The sequence below is a fragment of the Bos indicus genome, chromosome 8 (genome assembly GCF_029378745.1).
Source record: "Bos indicus isolate NIAB-ARS_2022 breed Sahiwal x Tharparkar chromosome 8, NIAB-ARS_B.indTharparkar_mat_pri_1.0, whole genome shotgun sequence".
NCBI lineage: Eukaryota > Metazoa > Chordata > Mammalia > Artiodactyla > Bovidae > Bos > Bos indicus.
The window spans coordinates 31,167,306-31,175,585 of record NC_091767.1 but is presented as its reverse complement, the minus strand read 5'-3'; positions in this window follow the sequence as shown (position 1 = coordinate 31,175,585).

The following is an 8,280-nucleotide window of genomic DNA, read 5'->3' as shown; positions in this document are numbered from 1 at the left end:
TACAGGTAGGAATACTAGAGCGGGTTACCATGCTCTCCTCCAGAGGAGCTTTCTGACCCAGGGATTGAACCCTCGTCTCTTATGTCTCCTGCCTTGGTAGGTGGGTTCTTAACCAGCAGCACCAGCTGGGAAGCCATATAAATATATATGTGTGTAGATACATATATATGTAACATTGCTTATTTTTGTTTTTCCATATCTATCACAAAACTTAGTTGCTGGAATGATAGTATACTGATGGGAGGTTTGCCTTACATTTTCATGGAGAATGTAGATGAAAAGAAATTAATGCCAACTCACAGACACAATCTGAGAAACAATAAACTTCAACAGCAACTGAAAATGTTGTTCATCTGCAGCTTACTCCTGTCAAAGAACGAGCTGAATCTGAACGATCTTTCAGATAGCATTCTTCTAGAAATTTATACATAGTGATGATGATGAAGTCTCATGGTTTAATGTCTGAACTTTTCAAAGTACAGCTCAATAAGTTAATGACAATAATCAGCTATTATCCATTCATCTTCTTGGCTCCAATTTCAAATGTACAAGATTAATACTTGGCTAATTCCCCTCAATGAAATTAATATGGGAAGATACTATTATTATAAATCATTTAAGTACTGAATTCTTTTAAAAAGAATTCAAATCACATTTAAATACTTGTGTTCAATGAAAAGAGTCACTCATTGTCAGGAAACCTGAGTTTTAGTCCCAGTTTAACCATAGATTGCTGGTAATTTTGAAGATGGTTCCTCTATAATATCAGTGGATTAGATTCTTCTATAATTTAAAATTTTTAACCTTATGGAAAGTCAAGGATTTTCAGGCCTTTTATTTAGTATTCACTTTAGAATGACCACATGCCAGATCCATAATATGTGATCAAGGTTTTGGTCAAATTTAATAACCTAGAAAGATGTAGATATTGGAATACTAAAATATACCCATACATAAGAACTTACCAAGGAAGAGCAGCCAACTTGGAACCATATTTGACTGTAAAAGGACTGGCTTGTACTCTACAACCTAATCTTCTAATATCAGTTAAATTACTTTGTTGCAACTTTGTGGGCATGCCAAAAGCTGACCCAGTATTTCCCTGTCCAGCTCCATGCTCTCTGTGTGCTGGACAGGCACAGAGGGTTTCCTTTTTACCATTCACAACTCAATTAATTTCTTAAACATAATAAACACATGCTAACTTCCTTGCTTTCAACTCCTTTCCAGTTCCTTTAGGGAAAAAAAAAAAATCCTTCTCTCTCAAAAAGAAAATGTAATATGGCCTGCTATATGATACATGTAATATTTCATGGGGAAAAAAAAATTTGATTCTGGCTGGATTGGTCCAGCCAGAAGCTTAAAATTTATTGGGGAAGAGAATATATAGCCAAATGACTTTATTAGATCAAAGTCTAATGGAGTAGAGATGTGCTTCCTTACAATGTATTCCTTGGAACTTCAGTCTCACCAGATATTTTTGGTCAATTTGGTTTGGAAAATGGTATCCCACACTCAGTGAAGATTTACAATATATTGCTGTATTTGACATTCTGAGAAGCCTGACATAAAACAAATCTCTTTAACTGAGTTTAACCAACGATCCAACAAATTATTTTTAGACCATACAAGATTTTTTTTAGTAGGTAATATGTAACACTCAAAAAACTCTATGCCAGAGATAAATTTTTTTTTAAGTTTTACCTGTTTATTGCTACCAACCCATCTCCATGGAGAATTCCATGGACAGAAGAGTGTGACAGGTTACAGTCCATGGGGTCACAAAGAGTCGGACACAACTGAGAGACTAACACTTTCACCATCACCCTTACCCCCCATCCCCTGCATACATGCGTGCTCAGTCATGTAATCCCATGGACTGCTGCCCGCCAGGCTCTTCTGTCCATGGACTTTCCCAGGCAAGAAAAATGGAGTGGGTTTCCATTTCCTTCTTCACAGAGATGAAATTTTATGAGCATAAGAAGAAAGATGAGTTCTGATTAACAATAATCAGTGTTCTAAGTACTTGCCATGGGAAGCACTTTAACACATACTAGCTCAGTAAAGAGATAACTTGATGAAGAATAAATGATTTGAGCTAGGTCTCAAAGAATGAATCCAGGGACAGGTTAAAGAAAAGGTTATTTCAGAAAAAGGTAAGTGTTAATAGAATCACGGAGGCCAGCATATACCAATCATGTTTTGAAAATTATAAACAGAGTGATAGGACTAGCACTTCTCTGAAACAGAACTGGAGAATCAGATTGGAAAACTCAGGGCCAAGCTGTAGACTAAGCAAAGCATGGACATGTTTCTACACAGCAGAACACCTAAGATGCATCTGAGTAGAGTGGCATGATTGCACAACTAGTCCAAACGAGTAGTGTTAGTGACACAAGTGGATCAAAAAACTTAAAAAACACAGAAGTCTTACACTTGGAAGCAAAATCAGGACTCACAAAGAACCAGCTTGCATTTCACTTCCAGAGTTCTTGAGCACATCCAAGGCTTTCTTTGATCTCCACAAAAATATTTGACTTATCTTCCTCCTCTAACAAAGTCTGAAAGTGAAAGTTGCTCAGTCATGTCTGACTCTTTGCAGCCCCATTGCACCCCACTCCAGTACTCTTGCCTGGAAAATCCCATGGATGGAGGAGCCTGGTAGGACACAACTGAGTGACTTCACTTTCACTTTTCACTTTCATGCGTTGGAGAAGGAAATGGCAACCCACTCCAGTGTTCTTGCCTGGAGAATCCCAGGGAGGGGAGAGCCTGGTGGCTGCCGTCTATGGGGTCACAGAGAGTCAGACACGACTGAAGTGACTTAGCAGCAGCAGCAGGACTATACAGTCCATGGAATTCTCCAAGCCAAAATACTGGAGTGGATAGCCTTTCCCTTCTCCCAGGATCTTCCCAACTCAGGGATAAAACCCAGGTCTCCCTCACTGCAGGAGGATTCTTTACCAGCTGAGCCACAGGGGAAGCCCCTTCAAACATGGTATTTAACACATACCAAACACTAGTTTTTCTAGGTCAATTGTTTAAACATGTAACAGAATACAACATAAGTAGACAATCTAGGGGCTTTCCTGGTAGCTCAGATGGTAAAGAACCTGCCTGCAATGCGGGAGTTCTGGGTTTGATCTCTGGCTTGGGAAGATCCCCTTGAGGAGGGGCATAGAAAGCCACTCCAGCATTCTTGCCTGGAGAATCCCCATGGAGAGAGGAGCCTGATGGGCTACAGTCCATGGGGTTGCAAAGAGTTGGACATGTGTGAGCAACTCAGAACAGCACAATCTAGACCAAGGACAAAGACAAGAACAATAAAAGGTCTTCATAAGAGACAGGAAATGTGAAGTGGGGCTTTGAACCAAGGGCATGCTAGGAACCAAGATAACCATTTTGACCTGCTGATTGCAGAATGAAAGTAAACTCTTTCCCTTCTGGTCTCTGCTCAGGACACACCCTGGCAAAACAGGGATGCTATGCTATGCTAAATCACTTCAGTCATGTCTGACTCTGCGACCCCATAGACAGCAGCCCACCAGGCTCCCCCGACCCTGGGATTCTCCAGGCAAGAATACTGGAGTGGGTTGCCATTTCCTTCTCCAATGCATGAAAGTGAAAAGTGAAAGTGAAGTCGCTCAGTCATGTCCAACTCTTAGCGACCCCATGGACTGCAGCCTACCAGGCTCCTCTGTCCATGGGATTTTCCAGGCAAGAGCACTGGAGTGGGGTGCCATTGCCTTCTCCGGACAAAACAGGGATAGACACCCTCAGTGATCACAGAGCACTGCCTTGTGGGAGGACAGTGCTGCTAGGTTATATGAAGTTCAAGCAAGGGAAGTTTCTCCCTTTAACTAACCAGTCTGTGCCCAGGCTAACCATTAGCTAGAGCAGTGGTAAACCATGTCCCAAATGCTATTCTCAACCACCATCCTCTTCATCTCCAATTATTCTCCTACAAAATTTTGAAATGCTAGCCACTCAGGAATTAGAGATACCCTTTGTATGGGGACTTCAATGTTTGCTTGTGAGAAACAGAAGTGCCATGGTCCTTGCTCCCCTCTTACAGAACTTTGTAACTGATAATGATATGCACTCTCCCTAACCAGGGAGGAAGACCTTTCCCTCATGTTGCCAAACCTACCCAAGTCCTTCAGTGCCCCTTCCTCCAGTTCCCCGACCTGGAGTGTCTGTCAGAATCAGGGCACTGCTGGTGGATCCACGCAAACTGTCAATGGGAGACATTCACTCAAGGACAAGAGGGCCCCAAGCGCCCTCCCCTCAGCTTCTGGGTCTTACATCAGGCAATTCTTTCCCCTGCATCCCACTTTAAGGCCTTTAATTCCTTCTATTCCTTCTTCCTCAGCAGCCATATTCTGATATTGTTTGGGGGAATGAAAACACTGTGTATTAAAAACTTAAACTTCCTCCTCCAATACTTTTGCCAGCAGCTACTTTGAGAGTTTGCTTATATTTTACTGTGGGCTGGGGAGGGGGGAAAGTTGTTTGTTTGTTTAGGAGAGGGAAAGAAAGAAAGATAGGTGAGGGGCAGAAGGAGTGGAGTGAGAACTATGCAGTGCATAGAAAAACAGGTATTCCACAGTTCCAGATACAATCTCACTACATATTTATGCTATATTCACGTAAGTCCACCTAACCTTCCCTATACATTCTTCCAAGACAAGATTTCTTTTCTTTCTTCTTTTTATCTTTTTTGCTTGCCATCATTTATGTATGTGCTGAAACCAGATAGATGATTTTGCCAAGAGAGGTGATCAGAGTTATCATTTCCTATGGGCTACTCTGCATTTCCCTCCATGACAGTCAAGGACTTTATGTAGAGTTTCTGAGTTAGCCAGAAGTCCTGGGTCAACCTGCCCCACTTGCCAGACATACGTGGCCATTCTAGCCTGAAGATGGAGCAAAGAAACAGCGCAGCACATAGTATGGGAAAAAGACTAGGAAATGAGCAGGCGAGGGGATGGAATTTGCAATCCTTTCTTTGAGAGTGAAGACTGGAGTAAGATAGAGATCAGTCAAACGATATTTAAGAAAGTTTAATGAGCATAAACCTAAAGCTCCATAAATGAAATAAACACTTCAGTCTCCTTTCAGTTGCATATTTTAGTTGCCAGTCTGTGCTTCTTCCAATACAGCCCATTTATCATTAATTATAGTTCATCCACTGATCATGTTATGAAAATCAGCTTTAGACTTCAAGTCTACCATATAATATGTACTGGCAATCTGAAGAGGGCTGACAGGAAAGCAAAAGTGATTGAGAAGTTGATAAATAAGCTACGGACAGAAAAGACTGAGTTATCAGGGATGGCGCATTTTGCTATCAGAGAGTAAAGACAACGGGACTTCATGCAACTGTCTGATCCCTTAACTTCCACAAACTTCATTTCCTTCCTTTGTCAAAAAGGTGTTGAGAGCACTTCTAGATGAAGTATGACAACAATTCCGAGAATGAGCTGTGGTTCTTCAGTCTTTGTAGTAAAACAATGGGTTGGAACTGGGGTTCTCCCTGACAGTCACAGTCAGATGGCCCTTCCCTTCAGTTTACCTTAGCAATGAGCTCTCTTAGTCTCACTAACCAGAGTCCTTAAGGTTATGACATGTCTCGAGGAAATGTTTGTACCCACTGCTCCTTCTCTCTTTTTTTTTTAATCCAAGGCAAAGATTAAAAGATTTCCAGGAATTTAGCTCTTATCTACTTTTTTAAGAGAGGCATCAAATCATCTTTGACAGTTGTGAACAACACTGGAGAGAATAACAAGGACAGAAACAGAGTTGGTATTGCAAGGGAACTGCTACAATGGGGATAAATATTTTCACTAAAAGGAGAGGGTTGTTTGGTGGAGGGAGAAGGGAAGACTGGGGAAGATCCTACAGAGGCTGTCCTGACAGTCACTGAACCGCTAATCAATCATCTATTTCCAGGAAACATTCACTGTCTTAAGAGTTCATGCAGAACACAGGTGGAAAAAAAAAAAATATTGGGCCAAAGAGTACTCTGGTTATCAACTCATACCTCATTTATCAAACATTACATCTATAACTCTAGGTGTTGAGTACTTTGTTAATACTTTGATTATACGTCAAGCCAAATCTACACTCTATAAACTAAAATATCTAGATTATGGCTTTACTTCACTTTTTCATCATGCCACCTCTAAGGATGCTTCTTAAAGGATTTCAGATGGTTCACAGATTAAAGTACAGAGGAAATATTCTCTGCATGGTATCAACTGGTACCACTGGAACAGACTATTCTGATTATCATTAGTACTACCTAAGGTAGAAGTCAAAGAGATAAACAGGGCCTTAGTACTAACATTTATGAAGATTTACTGTTTGTCCAGTAGATGCTGTTCTCAGGTTGATATATTGTGGAAAGTGGGCTTGATTAAATAAGATACATATAATATATTCTTTTTTATAATAAAGACTATCTTGGGGAGTAACTTCAATTGAGTAAGAGGTAACTTTTCTTCAAGGACATTCTGGAAAGGTTAAAACCATTCTGCTAGCTTCTACCTAGATACCAAGCGTTCCTATGGAAACCATCCACTAGCCCTAAGTTTCAGCAATATCTACAGGAACAAACAGCAGCAGCATTCTGCCCTTCAACCCCTTAAAACCTTGTGTAATTTTCCTACTTCCTCAGAGAGTGAAAAACATCCATGATTTATCAAAATTCTCTTCAGTTCAGTTCAGTTCGGTCACTCAGTCATATCCGACTTTTGGGACCCCGTGGACTGCAGCATGCCAGGCCTCCCTGTCCATCACCAACTCCAGAAGTTTACTCAGACTCATGTCCATCGAGTCGGTGATGCCATCCAGCCATCTCATCCTCTGTTGTCCCCTTCTCCTCCTGCCCCCAATCCTTCCCAGCATCAGGGTCTTTTCCAATGAGTCAACTCTTTGCATGAGGTGGCCAAAGTACTGGAGTTTCAGCTTCAGCATCAGTCCTTCCAATGAATACCCAGGACTGATCTCCTTTAGGAGGGACTGGTTGGATCTCCTTGCAGTCCAAGGGACTCTCAAGAGTCTTCTCCAACACCACAGTTCAAAAGCATTAATTCTTCAGCGCTCAGCTTTCTTCACAGTCCAACTCTTGCATCCATACATGACCACAGGAAAAACCATAGCCTTCACTAGATGGACCCTTGTTGGCAAAGTCAAAGTTAAATAAAAAGTCTGAAAAGAAGGAAAAGAGAAAAAAGTTGCAGAAGATGAAAACTAGCATTGGGCCCACTGGTATTATTTTTGGTTTCTTTTACCTTGATCTGGTCAAGTCTGTTCCAAAATGATTCTATCATTTATTTATTTGTAGTTACTAAGTACTTATAAAGGTCTTATTATTTATTTATATGTAGTATGTGAGATTTTGTAAATTCTGCTTTTTTTCCTCCAACGTGTAATTGGTCTTGTCTTTTTGTTTTCCATTGACTCTAAGGAAGAAAGTATTTAACTTTCATATTCAATAGTAGAATTTTTATAATAGTCTTGGGGCTAAAGATATTCTTCTTTTCTCTAAATCAACTTTTTCTTTCTTCCTGCCTTCTTTCCCTCACTCACCTCTCTCTACTTTGCTGAGTAACACTCCTGAGCTAATATTATTTCCCTCACCTCTGTATGGGATAACACTTCTAAGAGGGGACTAGAGAAAAGATATTGTATGACAATCCTAGAAAGCATTCATCATAGTCCTCCTTTTAGAAATGAGGACACTGAAGTTCAGAAAAGTCACCTACTGGCACAAGGTCACAGGGCAACTAAAGAGCCTCTCGATAAAGGTGAAAGAGGAGAGAGAAAAAGCTAACTTAGAATTCAACATTCAAAAAACTAAGATCATGGCATCTGGTCCCATCACTTCATGGAAAATAGATGGGGAAACAGTGGAAACAGTGACAGACTTTATTTTCTTGGGCTACAAAATCACTACAGATGGTTACTGAAGCCATGAAATTAAAAGACGCTTGCTCCTTGGAACAAAAGCTGTGACAAACCTAGACAGCATATTAAAAAGCAGAGACATTACAATACCAACAAAGGCTGGTCTAGTCAAAGCTATGGTTTTTCCAGTAGTCATGTACGGATGTGAGAGTTGGACCATAAGGAAGGCTGAGCACTGAAGAACTGATAATTTTGAACTATGATGTTAGAGAAAACTCTTAAGAGTCCCTTGGACTGCAAGGAGATCCAACCAGTCCACCTAAAGGAAATCAGTCCTGAATAGTCATTGGAAGGACTGATGCTGAAGCT